General features: G+C 43.5%; 1 long non-coding RNA gene across 1 annotated transcript in view; it reads left to right on the top strand.

The window, feature by feature from the left end:
• The window catches only part of LOC144773223 (uncharacterized), a 173,276-nt gene that overhangs the window by 72,974 nt on the left and 79,785 nt on the right, over positions 1-20,517 (top strand). Inside the window, exon 2 of the long non-coding RNA XR_013599931.1 lies at positions 3,994-4,083. This is a non-coding gene — a long non-coding RNA (uncharacterized LOC144773223). The remainder of the gene's footprint in view (positions 1-3,993; positions 4,084-20,517) is intronic.

Here is a 20,517-nt window from a genome sequence, read left to right on the forward strand (position 1 = left end):
TCAGTAACGTACACAACTCGTGTTCTCTCTCTAAGTTGCTAGTGCTACATGTCTCTCGCTTCCTAAGGTACAGGAAGGATACTCCTCCTCTCATGTGCACACCTTCGTAGTACAGGCACATGCTCTCTCACACAAATACAGACTGTCTCTGGGGTGCAGGGCACATGTCCGCTCTCTAACAAGCAGGTCTAAAGCTTCTGGCAGCACTCCACACCACGTCCTTCAGGCTAGTATTAAGCGCCTAAAAGCTCAAACGATTGTGGGACTTCAAAAGACAGCCTTGTTAACAGCGCCTACATGCATAAAGTAAACCCTACACAACATCAGAGCCTCCTGTTCTTTTTTTGTGTTAAATATAACCCCTGTCATAAATATGCCAATCCATGTTTAGTCTGGCACCATTGCTTCATTTTGAAATTGCACTTGGAGGACAGCAGGGTGATTAGAAGACAACATGTGTGTTAAGCTTACGGTCTAGCATTTTCACATTAACTGGAGGACATTTTCCACTCACGTAGGTTTCAAGTTCCAAGCCTATACAGTAGGACACACACTACTCAACTTTCACCTACGGCCCTTCGCTTGGAATCCTGTAACAACTACCCCAGGCCCACAGTGTAAGGCGCAGAGATCAATATTTCAATATTGTCTAGTGCAGGCCTATCTTTCCTCAGCCAGGTTTGAGCTTGCTTAGTTAATGTTTTGTCACAGCTCACCATTTCAACATTAGCTAACAAAGGACCTATTTCCCATGGTTAATATCTCAGAGCCCATGCTGTTAAAGCCTCAAAGCTTAACATTACAACATTCTCTTTCAATGGACTTCCTTTCGCCGGTTGCAGTCCCCTAGCTCATGATGCATAAATCACAGAGCTAAAAATTTCAATATTTTCTGATAATCAATCAATCAATCAATCAGGGGTTTGTTAAAGCGCGGCTACTCATCCGTAAGGGTCTCAAGGCGCTAGGGGTGGGGGGTGGGGGGTGCAGGTTCCATTCCATCAAGGAGGGGATCTGTCGAAGAGCCAGGTTTTGAGGTTTCTTGCGAAGATGGGGAGCGATGTTGTCTGTCTGAGGTGGAGCGGAAGGGCGTTCCATGCTTTGGCCGCGAGGAAGGAGAAGGAGCGGCCTCCCGATCTGGTCTTTCTGGTGCGGGGGACCACGGCGTAGGAGAGCTGGGCTGATCGTAGGGTCCTTTGGGGTGCGTGGAATTTGAGTCGGCTGTTCAGGTATACTGGTCCGGTGCCGTGGAGGGCCTTGTGTGCATGGGTGAGCATCTTAAAGGTGATTCTCGCCTCGACGGGGAGCCAGTGGAGTTTGCGCAGGTGCTAGGAGATGTGGCAGTGTTTTGGCAGGTTGAGGACCAGTCTTGCGGCGGCGTTCTGGATGTTCTGTAGCTTGCGGATGAGGTTTTTGTTTATTCCGGCATAGAGTGCGTTGCCGTAGTCGAGTCTGCTGGTGACCAGGGCGTGAGTGACTGTCTTTCGGTGTTCAAGGGGGATCCATTTCAAGGTCTTACGAAGGAGGCGGAGGGTGTGGAAGCAGGAAGATGAGACAGAGTTGATCTGGCGGTCCATTTTGAGCTCGGAGTCCAGGATGATTCCCAGGTTGCGTGCGTGGTCTGTGGGGGTTGGCGGGTTTCCGAGGGCGGTGGGCCACCAGGTGTCGCTCCAGGCGTCGGGGTTTTGGCCCATGATGAGTACTTCTGTTTTGGTGGTGTTTAGTTGTCGATTTCCTTTCAATTGCTAATATCCCAGCTTCTATATGTTGAGCGATGCACCTGGGCATGATGCCACAAGTTAAACGTGGCACTTTACCTACCCTCCTCGTACCCCGTACATTCCATTTCTAATTTTATGGGGAACTGAGTTACAGTACGTGTTCTGGTCGTGGCTCCACACAAGTGTTAATATTATTCACTTCACACACTCACAACTAGTGGGAAATGGGTCCGGAGTGCGACAGCAATCCTTTCCTCAGCACAGGTTAATATTGCTTAGTTACTGCTTACAAAGTGTCAACGCTTAATATTTGAACAATCTCTGATAACTCACCCCTCATCAAACTCACTAACCATGTCCTATAGCATACAGCACCACTGTTCGCTCTCTCTCCCTCACAAATGTTCAAGGTCTCACTATCTCCACATGCCTAGTGACTCCTTTGTTTTCCGTGTTCTACCTTCCGGGTGTTCTATCACCCTCTCAAGTGCCCAAACTTGGTAGATCTATCTCCTTGTTATTTGCGTTCTCTCTCTCTCTCTCTCTCTCTCTCTCTCGCTTTAGTTTAGCCACTCGTACTATCTGTGTGTCCCAGTGTCTGTAATTCACATAATACTTCTCCACTGCACACCCTGCCACATAATTCCACTACAAAAATCCACCACACACAATTCCACAACTAACAATTCAAATACAAACCACATAATTCCATTCCACACCACATTCATCCACTACACTAAAAACTAAAACGCAGCCATAAGTAAAAGACATTGTAATTTACGTCAGTAGCTCTAACTCTAAAATGATGAAAGACTTGTTGTATTGAAAATGCATTATTTGCTGCAGACTCTCTGGATTCCTTATTTCTGGAGCTCTAATTTCTTGATATTTCACTTATTTGGGGTGTTTGGTGTTTAAGGTTTGCCCCATTGCCCCATGTTGATTTGAGGTTTACCACTGGCCGATCCTGCTTCAATATCATACTAGATCACAAACATAGCATTGACCACACCTGATGCCAACCTGGGTACCCTCTTAAATACAGTAATGAGACTGCAAACATACAGGTAATAAACAACACTGAGAGCACACTCAATTTAAGAAATCAAGTCTTTTGGTACTGTGTGATTGTCTATCATCCCCGAAACCCTATCGGTTATGGGCACTGCTGAACAGCCAAAGGACCTGTATGGACACATGGAACAGAATTTTGGATTGGTTATCCCTTTTTCCTTGTCTACTGCTTGTTGCTGGAGTGCGCAATCAAGAATATATAAGTATTCGGCCACATAGAAGAAGTGCCTTATATGTCTTGTCTTTAGCCCCGTCCCCTAGCCCCGCCTACTTGCTAGACTCATAGCTCATTTTAAGAGTACCTGCACTTATTTTTTCCCATTTAAAGCATTGGAACGCCCATGTACCACCCCTTAACGCAAAGTAATGTGAAGCAGCTATTCATGCTCCTTTGTGTTACTTCTCCGTAGAAACCACCGCAAATATGTATTTGTGTAGGTTTGTGAATTCCAAAACGGGTTAGGCGTCGGGTTAGCATTAAAAATGTAACGCTAGCTCGAGGCTAAACCTTTTAGAATCTGGGCCGAAGAGTGTGGGATTTTCAAATGTGTAATACATGTTATTTCCACGAGTTTACAGATATGCTATTTACTGCTCGGCACCGATAAAGAGATTTGAACCAGAAGGTGTCACGCATTATACCGCTGGCCTCCCTTTGTGCCGCAGAAGCTTCGCACACAAATGGACTTCTTGTGGCTCTCATAAGAAAATAATTATTTGGGAAAGGGCGCCATCTTCAGTAATTTTGATGAACTTCTCATTGCACAGCACACTCACAGTAACGTTGCCCTGGATGTTTATCCCAAAGCACTTGAGTGCATGCCTTCGTTGCCTGGGCCAGAATACATCTATCATTTCATCATTATTTCTCAATTCGTTTTGTATATAACATTTCTTACACAAATGTTGTGCATAGTAGTTAAAGCTACACATGGACACTATAAACAGGGCCATTGGAATTATAGGAATTGTGGCAGCGGCTTTTTCCGCATAATTATGGATTTGCCGAATTTGCTACAATTAATCTCTGTACCCTGTATGCTTTCTGTACATCATTTGAGCTTCAGCCCTGACTTAATATTTCACACTCCATAATCCATACACGTGTATGTTTGGTGGTCTACCCAGCATATTTATCAAATTTAGGGCCATGTGATCAGAGCGATACAGTATTGACTCAGACTTTTTTTTCCATCAGTGATCAACCTAATATCATTCTAAAAATATCATGGTATACTAAGTTCCGAGAAAAATTATGAAAATAAAATGATTGGGAAAAATATCGCAGGTAAGATTTTTTTTTTAATTTGGTAAAAAATATTGTATTATTCAATATTCTTTTATGTTTTCTAGTCCTGTATTATGTTTTTAGTTCTAATAATTTTCTTTTCTTTATATTGTATGTATATATAAATATATATAGTCCACACAGATGCCGGGACTTTGTGTTGCAGCCAGTGAACAAGAGCGGGATGCCCGAAACATGTTTGGCAATGCCGATGATGGTGGTGAATGTTACGTGACTGTTGCCCTCATTAAAACGGAGGGACTGTTATCAAATGTGTGGCATCTCCTTGCATGGCAAAAACTTTTTATTTGCATATATATATATATGTCTGCAATTTTCCCTTCTCCGAATACCATTCGTATAACATCTGCTGTTCACGTACTACACTAATCACGGGATTTCACATGGGCACTAAGACCACCCCACAGACATGGCTATGTCAGTAGAATACACCACCATGTCAACAGTTGAGTTCAGCACATTCACCAACACAGCAACACATACCTACTTTTTTGTCCCCTGAGCCACGTACTCTACTTAGAGTCAAATGAAATGCACGACATCCCAAAGAGATCCTCCCGGTCACCTCCGACAAATATTATCCAATTGGCCACGAGATTCGGCAGACCACTGGGTCACCCCGATTTTTAGAATTGAGTTTATCTAACCACATTCATGTGGTTCATTTTCTCAATTTCCGCCGACTAGCAACTGGCAGCCATGCATTTTTGACGCGGGAGCCTAAAATGATTGCTGGCCGCGAACAAACCTGCGGGGCTAACACAGACTCAGACAGGCCCCTTTGGTAAATATAAGAGAGTGTATTTTACGGATCTCATTATGTTTGCCAATAATAGCGTTGTACCTTTAGTCACTCACCTCGAACTGAATGAGTATTGTTGAGTGTATGTGAGCTCCAGGAACCCTCCCCGGGTATCGGCACAAGGGAACAGTTCCTTGCGCGTACCCAAAGCGTCCACATGGCACTGCCGTAGGAACAGGATACAGGCAAACCAGATGGGCTACTACTGCAGGACCTATATAGGGGAACCTTCATGGCAGGGACCATTAGAACTGTGTAGCAAAATGTGTAAACTTTGCTTTTCACCCCTTTTACTTTCTAAATTACTATCAATTTTGGTTTTACTACAACCTTAATTCAGCTGTCAATATTGTAACATGCTGAATGACGAGAAGGTTAAGAATAGACAAACACATGTTTTTGGTGATATATAAACATATACAAAATGTTTCCAATAGAATGCTCTGTATGTGTACTAATAAAAAGTGTAAAAAGACTATCTAAGACAGGCTCTGCCACAATGTAACCATGGCAACATCTGGTTTTAAACCTGTAACACTGATTAAGTGACACACCCATGTTTTGTGCATATATGTACGCCCTCTAAACAATGGCAGATGTAGTGAACAAGGCCGAAACGCGTCTAAGCAGCAACTGATCTAAGAAATAAAAGTTTGGATTCAGATTCACGGAGTCAGCGCCTCTTTTGATCGTGAAGTATGGCATGTAAGAATATATATATATATATATATATATATATATATATATATATATATATATATATATATGTACATATATTACCAACTGGCGGTCACCAGTAGGTAGTTATAGTTAGGACCTATTATCCATAGAAAAAGCGTGTTTTGATTTGCCAATATCTTTGGCGCCGCTCGACAAATCTTTGAGAAATTTTGAAAACTAATGGTTCGCTCAGGTCAGCTCATGTCTTAAAAGTTACGGGGTGGTTCGTAAAGCGGGGAGGAGAAAAAAGGGGGGTCCCAAATCGCGTTTTCCCCATGTTAATTTCCATAGGGATTTTGAAATAGGCTACAGCCCGAACTGCTGAACGGAATTACACTAAATTTGACAAAAAGGTAGGACTTGGTCCGGAAAGCGTGCTTTTTTTAAAATGGTGTAAATCCGTTCAGTAGTTGCTGAGAAATTAAAAAAATAAAAATATATATATATCTGAGCACCGAGGAGGATTCCCGAACCCTCCCGGGCATGAGCTTCACTCCGATTGGCTGTCAAAACACCAAAACAGGAAGTGTTGGCAGCCGTCTTGTGACTTGGTAGCTGAGTCACAAGAAAAAGGGTGGAAAGAAGATGAAAAACAAGAAATGGGGGCAGGATAGAAACACCCTGACCTCCTAGGCCTGCTCAGGGGACCCCACAAGGACTCTCAGGGCCAAAAAAGCATTGTTTTTAAAAAACAGCCGAATTTACGGTGGGTGCGCGAATCCGGCAGAAATCTTTTTTAGAGACCACGCTCCGTTATCTGTAAGCCCCCGGGTGGGCCAGGTCCCGGGGGCAATGTGTAATTAGTGAGCGGGGGCCCCTGCAGCCCCGAGGACCGCTACCTCCCTGGGGCTCCTCCCGGGGCTTTATTCATTTTGTGTGGTGGGCTTGAACCCTCCCCGGGGCACTAAATATTCAAATGCGGGGGTCCGCTGTGGACCCCCGAACCCCAGGGACCACCACCTCCCGTTGCTTTAAACTCTTGGCTCCTGCAATGTCCCGGGGTGCCCACCCCCTGGACATTGCCGTTTGCTATGACCTGCCATAGCAAACTCTGCTTTGGTTTTTGGACGCGTGAGCAGGAAACCTGCTCTTGCTTCCAAAAACCAAAGCAGAATTGCTTTTATACAAGGGGAGCTGCATGTCAGCAGCTCCCCTTGTGCAAAAGCAATCCCGGCTCCCGCAGGAGGCAGTGAGCCGGCTGGGACCGTGGGGCATTGGGGCTCCCCCACGTTCCCCAACGGTGAGGCCAGGCCCCGAGGGATGGGGTCCCTGGGGCCAGAAGTGGCCCGGGAGGGGGGGGGAGGGGGCACTCAACAACTCCTCCCATTTAAGAAAAAATAAATGGCTGTCCTGCACTAGGGGATGAGGTCCCCGGGGCCAATAGTGACATCACTGATGACATCACTGATGTCATCATCCTCGTGATCATCTGATGCACCTCCTCACACCCTAATAAAACCTTTCATGCACCCACTCTAAAATACAGACTACCAATATCGAAACGATAGACAGACGAGTAGCAGTTAGTATATACCTGCTCAGTGATTCATACGTCTACACACACATCCCCCATTAACCCATACAGTCACTCATACACGCAGTCATTCATCAATACAGCCACTGATATATCCACTCATACACCCATATAGAAACTCACACACTGCCACTCACCCAAAGAGTTACTCGAAAACCTAGTCAGTCACCCAAAGAATTAATTACAATGCCATTTTCTCACCTATACAGTTATACACACACCATGTCACTTATTCATACAGATACCTACTGTCCTCAACAATTACTGACATAAGCACACACTTATCCATGCAGTCACTGTCGCAATCACTCACTATCACATATACTCACTTATTTACTCCAACACACACAAATTCTGCCTTTCACATATGTAGTTACTTACACATATACCACTAAGACATCGATTCACTCACCAACACAGCTATAGGTACACTCACTCACCCATACACTCCCTAACACACGCACTCATAAACACATATACCCAGTAAATCACCCATCACACATCCATGCAGGGAGTCACACACACCCCCACCCACACAGACACTCAGGCACCCATACAGGTTCTCAGACAACCCTGCTACATAAATAAGCATTGCCCCTGGTGCCTGGCCCACCCAGGGTCTATCAGATAACGAAGCGCGGGCCTGCTCTTAGTTTTTTTATTTTCTCACCATGATTCGTGCTCCTAGCGCGAATTCTGCAGATTCTTTTAAAAATAAATGCTTTTATTGGGCCTGGTGGTCCCTGTGGGACACCCTGAGCAGACCTAGGGGGTCAGTGTGTTTCTACCCTGCCCACTTGTCTTGTTTTTTAAAATCCTTTTTTCACCTTTTTTCTAGTGACTCGGTTTTACCGAGCCACAAGATGACTGCCAACACTTCCTGGATTGGCGTGTTGGCAGCCAATCAGAGTGAAGCACGTGCCAGGTAGGAGTCGCAAATTATAGTGATTGTAGTGTGGGTATCTAGTTGAATACAATGTGTATGGGAGTGCACGATTTGCAGGTATTGCATAGATTATGAATGAAAGGGATAGTTTTCCAAACTATAACAAAGGTTTAACGTTTGGTTCTGTTCCTTAAATTTCAGAGTTTTTTTGCTTTAAAAAAATATATTTTAAATTATAGGGCCCGATTCACAAAGGTAAACTGAGCCCAAAGTCTAACTATATGAATTTCGGTATTCACAAAGGGCATTTATGAGTAAAGTTAGACTTCAGTCTCAGTTAAACTTACGTTTTGGTCTTAAGTTTAACTAAGACCAGAACTGAGACCAAAGTCTACCTTTACCACTCGTAAATGCCCTTTGTGAATACCGAAGGTTGTAAAGTTATACTTTCTTCTCAATTTACCTTTGTGAATTAGGCCCATAGATTTTACTATCATCGAGTGGAGTGTCATTAAGTGGAGTGTGGTACAGTAGAGTGGGGAAGAGTGTAGTACAGTGTACTTTTATAGAGTATTTTGTTGTAGAGTGAAGCAACATGGAGTGGAGTGTGGTACAGTGGTGTGGCTTACAGCGGAATAGCATACAGTGAAGTGGTATACAGTGGAGTGGTGTAAAGTCACGTCCACTGGAATTATGCAATTGTGCGACTGTGGCGTTTTTCGCATAATTATGGGTCTGCTGTATTTGCCACATCATCTGCTGCATATTCTGCATATTTTAACAAACACATTTTTGTTTCTAGTTCAAACAGTTAAAATGCTACTAAAATCTCAGCAGCAAGTGTTGCTGCGCGTCAAAGGTCCTTCACAAATGTTGACTTCTCACCTTTCTATTGCTTATTGCTATGTTTGGGTGTCAAACTGAGATGTAACATTTGTCCAGACAGTGTCAACAAGTGAAAAAATGACAAAGTAATGAAGTAATGCTATCAGACATGTGCAGCATTACGCTGCATAAGTTGCCTTTTCTTGGTGCATAATTTAGTCAACCCTGACTCATAATTTGGTCTTCTGCTGCTGCATAATTCTAGTGGCCCTGCATAGAGTGGAGTGTTGTAGGGTGGAGTTGCGTGCAGTGCAACAGCATAGAGTTAAGTGGCATAGAGGGGAGTGGCAGAGTGGAATACCAAAGACTGGAGTAGTCTAGAGTGGTTACGTACAGTGGAATAGCATACAGTACAGTATCATAGAGTGGAGTGGCATACAGTGGAGTGGGGTAGAGTAGAGTAGCATGCAATGGAGTGGTGTACAGTGGAATTGCATATAGTAGAGTGGCATACAGTGGTGGCGTATAGTAGAGTGGTGTACAGTGGACTAAAATATAGTGGAATAGCATAGAGTTGAGTGGCATACAGTGGAGTTGCATACAGTGGAATAGTGTAGAGATTATTGGAATGCAGTGTAGTGGCAAACAGTGGGGTGGCATATAGTGGTGCATCATACAGTGGAACAGCATACAGTGGAATGGTGTGCCGTTCAGTGGCGTACAATGGGGTGTGGTAGAGTGGACGGGCGTACAGTGTAATAACGTAGAGTGGAGTGGTATAGAGTGAAGTGGTGCAGAGTGGAGTGAGATACAGTATAGTGGCATACAGTGGAATAGCATAGAGTACAGTGGCATAGAGTGGAGTGGCGCAGATTTAAGTGGCGTACAGTGGGAATATCGTACAATTGAGTGGGGTAGAGCATAGTGGCGTAGAATGTGGTGGCATAGAGTGGAGTGGTGTACAGTGGAGTAGCGTACAGTTGAGTGGCATAGACTGAAGTGAGGTACAGAGTTGCTTCTACTGTAGAATAGCGTAGACCAGAGGGGCGTACAGTGGAGTTGTATACAGTGGAGTGGTGCACCGTGGAGTGTTGTAGAGTGAAATACCGTAGAGTGGAGTGTTGTACAGTGAAGTGGGCTATACTTTTGTTATGTACAGTGTAATAGCGTACTGTGGAGAGACGTAGAGTGCAGTGTTGTAGCGTGGAGTTGTGTACAGCAGGATAGCGTAGAGTGCAGTGGCATACATTGGAGTAGCATACAGTGGAGTGGGGTAGAGTGGAATAACATTGAGTGTACTGCCTCACAGTTTAGTGACATAGAGTGGAATCCCATATACTGGAATAGCGTAGGCCAGTGGTGTAGAGTGGAGAGTTTTGTACTGTAGAATAGCGTAAAGTGGAGTGACATAGACTGGGGTGGTGTAGAGTGGAGTGGCGTAGAATGAAGTGGTGTACAGTGTAATAGCGTACTGTGGATCGGCGTAAAGTAGAGTGGTCTATAGTGCAGTGGCGTACACTGGAGTGGCATAGAAAGGAGTAGTGTACAGTGGAATATTATATTCAGTGCAGTGGTGTACACTGAAGTGGCATAAAGTGGAGCAGCACAGAGTGAAGTACTGATGTGTGTAGTATCGCGGACTGAAGATGTATATAGTGTACAGTAGTATAGCGTAGAATTGAGCGGTGGACAGTGGAGTGGAATAGACTGGAGTGTCATAGAATGGAGTGGTGTAGAGTGTAATAGCATACAGTGGAGTGGCATAGAGTGGAGTGACATAGAGTAACATAGAGTGGAGTGGAGTGGGGTAGAGTGGCATACAGTGGATTAGCGTAGAATTGAGTGGTATATAGTACAGTGATGTAGAGTGGAGTGGCTTAGAGTGTAATTGTGCAGAGTGGAGTGGCTTTGAATGGAGTGAAAGGAAGTATAGTGACGTAGAATGGAGTGTGGTAATTGAAATTGATGAATCGATGGAGATGTAATGTAGCAGGAATATACTTTATAAGGTGTAAATGTTCATTTTTGATTGTATGTGTAAAAAGTGTAAGTAGTGTTTAAGGTATACGTTTTTTAAATACTTATGGAAATCCATTCAACTTTTTTCGTGCTATGTGAGATACAAAAGACCAGGGAAAATGCATTGGTTGCAAAACTGCATTTTGGGACCCCTTCGACCAATCACTGCAAAACTTACCATCCTCTGCCCATGTAGAAAAAGCTATAGGTCCAGAAAGTTTTGTGGAGATTCAGCAAACGGGGGCAGAGTTATTAGCGACCAAAATTTAGAGGAACTCCAATACCTGAGAATCTGAACTCTCTCTCTCTCTCTCTCTCTCTCTCTCTCTCTCTATATATATATATATATATATATATATATATATATATATATATATATATATATATATATATATATATATATATATATATATATATATATATATCCAAACTGGGAGAGATTCTTGGTTGATATATACATATATATATATATATACATCACACGAAGATGCCTGCTTTGGAAGATAAGTGCACCACACGATATATTTCTGCCAACAATAGGTTTATTCAAAAACAGCAGCGTTGGAACAGCACTCCAGTCCGCAAAAAATGTTTCTCAGAACCTTTCCCAACGCGTTTCGTGGATCACTTCCTCAGGGGAATCGGGCTGAAGAAAGAACAGCTGTGCAAGATTTCGGCAGTTCTTATTTCATTTCCAAGGACCTGCCTCAGTGGGCGTGGCCAACACCGTGGCCTTGTGGTTCTCGTAGTTCTGCCTATTGTATTCAAGTGATTTGTCCACTGTTCCAACCAAATAATCATAATAGGTATTACCCATGTGGGTCGGGGCTTGACATGCTGCAAACAGACGCCGCTGTGTGATAAATTGAACAACCGGCTCCTGTGCCATTAGTAACTCCGCCGTTTGACGGACTCACTGGAACGCCATGACAGCGTCGGGTTGTCTTCCGCGACCCAGGCTGGCCGCCTTACATACATCACACGAAGATGCCTGCTTTGGAAGATAACTGCACCACACGATATATTTCTGCCAACAATAGGTTTATTCAAAAACAGCAGCGTTGGAACAGCACTCCAGTCCGCAAAAAATGTTTCTCAGAACCTTTCCCAACGCGTTTCGTGGATCACTTCCTCAGGGGAATCGGGCTGAAGAAAGAACAGCTGTGCAAGATTTCGGCAGTTCTTATTTCATTTCCAAGGACCTGCCTCAGTGGGCGTGGCCAACACCGTGGCCTTGTGGTTCTCGTAGTTCTGCCTATTGTATTCAAGTGATTTGTCCACTGTTCCAACCAAATAATCATAATAGGTATTACCCATGTGGGTCGGGGCTTGACATGCTGCAAACAGACGCCGCTGTGTGATAAATTGAACAACCGGCTCCTGTGCCATTAGTAACTCCGCCGTTTGACGGACTCACTGGAACGCCATGACAGCGTCGGGTTGTCTTCCGCGACCCAGGCTGGCCGCCTTACATACATCACACGAAGATGCCTGCTTTGGAAGATAACTGCACCACACGATATATTTCTGCCAACAATAGGTTTATTCAAAAACAGCAGCGTTGGAACAGCACTCCAGTCCGCAAAAAATGTTTCTCAGAACCTTTCCCAACGCGTTTCGTGGATCACTTCCTCAGGGGAATCGGGCTGAAGAAAGAACAGCTGTGCAAGATTTCGGCAGTTCTTATTTCATTTCCAAAGACCTGCCTCAGTGGGCGTGGCCAACACCGTGGCCTTGTGGTTCTCGTAGTTCTGCCTATTGTATTCAAGTGATTTGTCCACTGTTCCAACCAAATAATCATAATAGGTATTACCCATGTGGGTCGGGGCTTGACATGCTGCAAACAGACGCCGCTGTGTGATAAATTGAACAACCGGCTCCTGTGCCATTAGTAACTCCGCCGTTTGACGGACTCACTGGAACGCCATGACAGCGTCGGGTTGTCTTCCGCGACCCAGGCTGGCCGCCTTACATACATCACACGAAGATGCCTGCTTTGGAAGATAACTGCACCACACGATATATTTCTGCCAACAATAGGTTTATTCAAAAACAGCAGCGTTGGAACAGCACTCCAGTCCGCAAAAAATGTTTCTCAGAACCTTTCCCAACGCGTTTCGTGGATCACTTCCTCAGGGGAATCGGGCTGAAGAAAGAACAGCTGTGCAAGATTTCGGCAGTTCTTATTTCATTTCCAAGGACCTGCCTCAGTGGGCGTGGCCAACACCCTGGCCTTGTGGTTCTCGTAGTTCTGCCTATTGTATTCAAGTGATTTGTCCACTGTCCGACCCACATGGGTAATACCTATTATGATTATTTGGTTGGAACAGTGGACAAATCACTTGAATACAATAGGCAGAACTACGAGAACCACAAGGCCACGGTGTTGGCCACGCCCACTGAGGCAGGTCCTTGGAAATGAAATAAGAACTGCCGAAATCTTGCACAGCTGTTCTTTCTTCAGCCCGATTCCCCTGAGGAAGTGATCCACGAAACGCGTTGGGAAAGGTTCTGAGAAACATTTTTTGCGGACTGGAGTGCTGTTCCAACGCTGCTGTTTTTGAATAAACCTATTGTTGGCAGAAATATATCGTGTGGTGCAGTTATCTTCCAAAGCAGGCATCTTCGTGTGATGTATGTAAGGCGGCCAGCCTGGGTCGCGGAAGACAACCCGACGCTGTCATGGCGTTCCAGTGAGTCCGTCAAACGGCGGAGTTACTAATGGCACAGGAGCCGGTTGTTCAATTTATCACACAGCGGCGTCTGTTTGCAGCATGTCAAGCCCCGACCCACATGGGTAATACCTATTATGATTATTTGGTTGGAACAGTGGACAAATCACTTGAATACAATAGGCAGAACTACGAGAACCACAAGGCCACGGTGTTGGCCACGCCCACTGAGGCAGGTCCTTGGAAATGAAATAAGAACTGCCGAAATCTTGCACAGCTGTTCTTTCTTCAGCCCGATTCCCCTGAGGAAGTGATCCACGAAACGCGTTGGGAAAGGTTCTGAGAAACATTTTTTGCGGACTGGAGTGCTGTTCCAACGCTGCTGTTTTTGAATAAACCTATTGTTGGCAGAAATATATCGTGTGGTGCAGTTATCTTCCAAAGCAGGCATCTTCGTGTGATGTATATATATATATATATATATACATATATATATATATATATATATATATATATATATATATATATATATATATATATATATATGTGTGTGTGTGTGTGTATCCAAACACTCCCTCACATGGAGAGAGTAAAAAATACTACACTCGCAGGTTTTACGATGTGTCCCAATAACTTCTTTATTGCTTATTCCACACACAAAGCAACTCCCAGGTCTGCTAAAAGAACCGACTCGTTTCGTTATCCCGTGTTAACTTGCTCACGGTTACACATTGACAAATTCAAAAACACCCAATAAATCACCCCACATACTATCATGTGACTCGTGATGTCATTCTGACATTTTGTTCAAAGGCAAAGGGTTATGGTACTCGTAGTTATATGAATTACTTTTGGAATGGTGCAGATATTTATCAACCCTCCACTTCAGTGTTCATTTGTTTAATCATGTTTTTAACGCCTGAAAAATTCTGACATTGCCGGTATATCATTTTGATTAACTATTTTCACTTTGGTTTTATGTTTTGGTGCTTTTTACGCTAACATTCAAGGTTCCCCTTAAAACCTTACAGCATAATGGATGCTAATCTGTCGGTGGTAGAGACAGACACATCCATTTAAAACAACTAGGACAGTCACAGTGCTGGGGTGAGAAGGGGGAGGCACACGGCGCTACTCTGGCCCGTATCCTGCTGGATATATTTTTTAATCTGCATTGCTTTTAAAATCTCTTATCATTTTTAAAATTGTTGACTACTGTTTGCTCGTTTGTTTACTGATTCGTGATTTCTTACCTGTTTCCTTGTCCAGCCCCGGTCCGCCGCGTCCACTGTAGGCGTTTGTGCGGAGGGTGAGGAACCCATCACTTCCTGCCTCCTCAGCGCTCGGGTTAGCGCTCTAGTTGTTCCTGGCCTACCTCTACATAATAAGGACAGGACAGCGACAGCGCCGAGTGTGCGCCGAAGGCGCGCACAAGGCAAGCCCGTCTGCGCCCGTCCGCGACTGGACGCGGCCAGGGGCCAGAACCCCTGCTCCTATTTTTAGTGCTACGGTAAAAGGTTTGCGATATTCGCGCGACCAACTTATACTTCTTTGCCCTTCCCCGAGTGCCGCCTGTAAACACAGTATGCGGCCTGAAATTATGCTCCAAGAGTGCAGGGTATGCCATTTTAACCCGGTAATTGCCTTGGAGAACGCGAGGATGGTCGATCAACTCGCCATGTTTTTGGTGAACTGTCGCTCATTTAAAAAACATAGTCTGGACATCCAGGATGTTCTAATTGACTATCAGCCGGATCTGCTGTTTTTAACGGAGACCTGGCTGGATGAGGCTTCAGCTCTGGAGATTTTGGAGGCCCTCCCACCGGCTTACGGTCTGTTAAGAATCTACAGGGTGGTACAAAGAGGGGGTGGCATTGCTATGGTGCATAAAATTGAGTTGGTTTGCTCCCTTGAGCCAGCAAAAATTAGCAACAGTAAAGCAGGCCTGTTCTCTATCTAAGTGTCCCCTGAGTGTACGATTATGGGCTATCTTATATATTGCCCCCCAGGGGGTCCACACAATTTGTTGAGAGCCTACTGGAAACGGTGACTCAAACAGCCTTACGTTAAGTAAATTCCTCATATTGGGTGATTTGAACCTACATTTTGAGGATGGAAACTGTATAGAGGCACAATTAGTAATTGCCTCTCTGAAGTCCCTGACGTTTAGACTCTCTGGTGGGATGCCTACGCATCAAGCGGGACATCTCCTCGATCCCATTTTTTCTAATTGGGAAGATATTAAGGTGCTCCCTCCCATCAGGATTCCGTGGTCGGATCATCACCTTATACCGTTCTTAGTAACAGGCACACCCAGAGGGAAAAAATCGAAGAGACTGATTTTACTAAAACGCAGGAATTGGAAAAAATTCAGTCATGAGGCATTCGAACGTGCATTAATTCAGGAAACCCCCCCACTTAGTGAGACTCTTAAGGAAGCACGGAAGAAGTATGAGGAATGGTTGTCTAAGGCATTAGATAAGGTGGGCCCATGGACTCAAAAGTCCCCAGTACGGGGGACTAGGTCAGCCCCATGGTACAATGAGGAACTGCGGGCAGCTAAAGCTAAATGTAAAGGTCTGGAACGCTTTTGGCGCAAAGACTACGATACTGCCCGTAAAGAGTTATACAGGAACAGCTTAAGGGAGTACCATAGTCTGATTAAGAAGGCAAAAAGGAAATTTATTAAAGAGAGGATTGAATCATCCGAAAATTCCTCCAAAGAGCTTTTCGTAATTTATAAGGAGTTAATGTCACTCGTGAGGACAGTGACCAAAGACCTCTTTTCCACCGAGATATGCGAATCCATTGCTGACCACTTCGTGAACAAAGTGGAGAAGATTTATATGTCTTTTCAGAAGAGTCCGGCCGATGACATTCCTGTCCCGGATACTAGTCAGAGGCTCTCTAAGAATACATGTCTCACTGAGTTCAAGGTTCCTCCAAGGAAGGAATTGATAACATGAATTACGGGTATCCAATCAGGATCCCCTATGGATGTTGCCCCTTCTAAGATTCTCAGGAGTCATATGCACCTCCTGAGTAACCACATAGGTAATTTGGCTACCCTAGCTTTTCAAGAAAGTCATGTGCCAGAGGAATGGAAATTAGCCCAGGTGGTTCCTATCAAAAAGAAAGCTAACCAGAGTATATCTCAGCTGGATAATCTGTGGCCCTCTGACCTGGGTCCTACACCTATTCCTTCTGATACGGTGAAGAACTTGGGGGTCCTCTTGGACAATAACCTCTCATATTCCCAACATATTGGAAATGTGGCGGGTAAATGCTATGGCATACTAAAGGTTCTACGTAAAATCCTAGACCTACTACCCATCACAGCGAGGAAAACATTAGTGCATGCCATGGTCACTTCTCATCTTGACTATGGGAACTCTCTGCTATGTGGCCTAAGTACCTAAGTAAAAAAGGCCTAAACCAACTACAATGTGTCCAAAATGCGGCTGCCAGGCTTGTCTTGAACCTGCCTAGGAAGTCGTCTGGGAAACGTGCTTTACAGACCTTGCACTGGCTCCCCATTCGGGAACGTATTAGGTTTAAAGACATGTGCATGACCCATCGTATTGCACAGGGCAAATGCCCGGTCTACCTCCAAAAGATGCTGACTATATACCGTCCAAAACGCCTTTTGAGATCTATGGGTAGCATGCAATTCTTGGCACCCCGTATCCGTAAAGCGCGGATAAATACTTTTAGGTATTTAGCCAGCAAACAATGGAAAGAACTCCCCATTGAACTTCGGATGGAACCTTCGGAAACGCTGTTCCGGCTCAAACTTAAGACCCACGTGTTCCCTAAAGACTAGAATTGAGGGGTCCTTGTCCTTCCTGTCCCCTTCCCTCTCTGTGGGTCTCTGTTCAGGAGTCCATGTGGACTGCATCCACAGCGCGGGGACGCACTGTTTCTCTAGTGTAACCAGGCGCTTTACAAATGTTTTTATTATTATTATTATTAATTAATTCAGAATGTTAGTTTTGTATTGAGTCCAATATTTCACAGGTACTATTGCGGCGCCATAACTGTAATCATAATTATGCTGTGCATTTGTTATTTTATCCTCTCTATTTAATGGCGTATACAAGAAATGGGTGCGGAACCAGGTTATTCCTTATTTAGCACATGTTATGTTTGTTAACCAATTTTGCTCTTTTTGTGCCCTTCAGTGGGCTTTTGACCCATTATACTTTTTTGTGCCCTCCAGTGGGCTTTTAAGTTTATATTGATACAGTTTTAATCCTATTTATCAGTTAAGAGAGAAGGGGAGGTTTGTTTGTAAGGCTTTTTTCTAACTTGGAGATTTGATATGTCGTTTTTAATATCTTTTTACCCAAGACAATTTTAGAAATTTTCACTATGCACATATTTGCACATAATTTACATTTGCACTTGCACTTTATTTTTACTCGCAGTGTACATCAGGATGTAATAGGAAATCATTAGGACTGTGGGCAGGAATTTTAGAACACAGACAAAAAATATTAAATATGGGGTTAATAGAGGTACAACAATGTGAACTATGTAGAGATGCTACATTTTATCATATCTTATTTAAATTCATTCATATTCTAATTCAGGATGTGTTGTTAATTATTCCTCTAATTTATCAAGTATTTGTATGTATATTTATATTTATATTGCGCATTTGCACTATTATCTGACATTCAAGAATGTTCCTTTGCCATAAGTATGTTTCCTATGTCCATGCACCTGGTGACTTGTGTTAATCATTATTCACAGTACTTAAGCACTCCTCCCATTGATCCTGAATGTCATGTGAACAAGGCTGCGGTGACGTAGCCGAAACGTGTCATGCTGGAGACAATGGAGAAATAAACCACTCGATATACAATTTTCTTGCATTTTGTGATTTGTACCTGTGGAGGCTTTTGGCGATTGTGGCCGAGGTTCAGGACTCAAGGATTCCATATATATATATATATATATATATATATATATATATATATATATATATATATATATAATCCAAATGTGGCCCAACTCTGGACTCCCGAGCGCTCTCAGGCGGTACGTTCCAAGAGCAGCAGAGCCTCGCTGCGATTATAGACATTCTTTTTTGCCAAAGGCATTTTCTCGCGCACTCCTGGCTCCTTTCAATAACGACCAGCGATCCCATGCAGTGCAAGTTATTTTATTTCATAACAGCTTCACCAGCAACACATTCTCTACGTGTTTCGGTCTCGCAGAGACCTTGATCACAAGACTAATATCAACCGGCATATCTTGCAAACATGTTTAAATAAAAGTGAAAAAAAACCACTCAAAGTGATATCATTTCCTTTCATCACAGCATCTAAGGATTGTGGTACTTGTAGTACATGTTTCATTTTAAACAAGAAACTACTCAGACTTTCACAGTTATGTCATGTTTTTCACATTGGGAATAACCAGTTTACTTTTCCCCTCCAGTGGGTATATTTATCAATCAGTTTGCGCTCCAGTGGGTATTTCCTTCTTCCCACAATTCTTTTCTTAGTGGGTTCTAGTAAATAATGACATCATCATACATTTGCTATTCCTCAGTATCCTCTATATGATTTGTAAGATAAATCATCATATTTACATCCTTATCTCCCACCCCTCCATGCTGCCTTATCCAAAATATAAACAATATAAACAAGTGACTTCAAAGGTGTGAACAATTAAAAGATAACAAAAAAGAATAAAAAGAATGATTAAAAGCATGTTGCTAAGGGAATGAGATTAATTTTCAAATTAGGGGCGCAAATGGGTTCAGTTGGGATGGCTCAGAGGTGGTAATGTAATTCCTCATCCTGATTCAGTCCATGCGGGCTCAAAGTTCGGAAGTTCAGGATGTGTTTCGACTCCTTCTGCATTAGGATTTTTTCACGATCGCCACCACGTGGATGAATGGCAACTGTCTCCACTGCATAAACTTTCAGTTCTTTCCAATTTCCTCCATGTGTCTTTTCCATGTGTTTTGCCACAGCGTTGCTACGATCATTATTCACAGTTGCCCTAACATGTTCTAGGATGCGTTTTTTAATTCACATTTCGTGCTCCCCACGTATTTAAGAGCACATGGGCATTCAATGATGTATATGGCAAATTGGCTTTTACAGTTTATGAGTTGTTGGATTTTCCATGTAAATTTATTTTCCATCATAATCTCCTTTTTGTTTTGGGTAACGGCACACACCTTGCATCCTGTACATTTAGAGAAACCCCTCGGTTTAAGCCAGATTTCTGGTTTTTGGGGGAGTTGGAAATGACTGTGAACTAACTTGTCCCACAAATTTTGAGCTCTTCTGTAGGTGATATTAGGATGATCACCTATTATGTTAGCCACTGTGGAATCCATTTGTAAAATATGCCAATTTTTTCTTAAAATGTTCATCACTTGTTTGTTACTAGTGGAGTAAGTAGTTATCAATCTTATTTTGTTCTCTTCATTGGCAGGAGTCTTTTCTTTCAGTAAGTCTGTCCTGTTTCTCAATTCAGTTCTTTTTAGTGCTGTGTTGATTGCACCCAGATTATACATTCTTTTTTCAAATCTTGATCCTGCCTGTTTTTGATGTTTATTCCATTCCTCCTCGTTTGAACATATTTGTTTAATCCTGAGGAACTCCCCGTAGGGGATGTTTTTGATTAGACTTGCCTGGTGGAAACTTTGTGCATGTTGCACCGCATTCGTAGCCGTAGTCTTGCGGTGTAAAGTTGTTTGCACCTCATTTTTGTCTAAATAAATCAGTGTATCCAGGAATATCACTTTCTGTTCGCTAATATCATATGTGAATTTTAGTTTGAATTCAGAGTTGGTAAGTATGTCAAAGTATTCGACAAATTCTTCTTCAGTTCCATCCCACACTAATAGCAGATCGTCAATATATCTTAGCCATGCTATTGTCTTGTTTTGAAATCGATTCAGAAAAGGGGGTGGTGATGGACAGAGCATCTG

This window comes from Lissotriton helveticus, chromosome 8, assembly GCF_964261635.1.
Source record: "Lissotriton helveticus chromosome 8, aLisHel1.1, whole genome shotgun sequence".
Taxonomy (NCBI): Eukaryota; Metazoa; Chordata; class Amphibia; order Caudata; family Salamandridae; genus Lissotriton; species Lissotriton helveticus.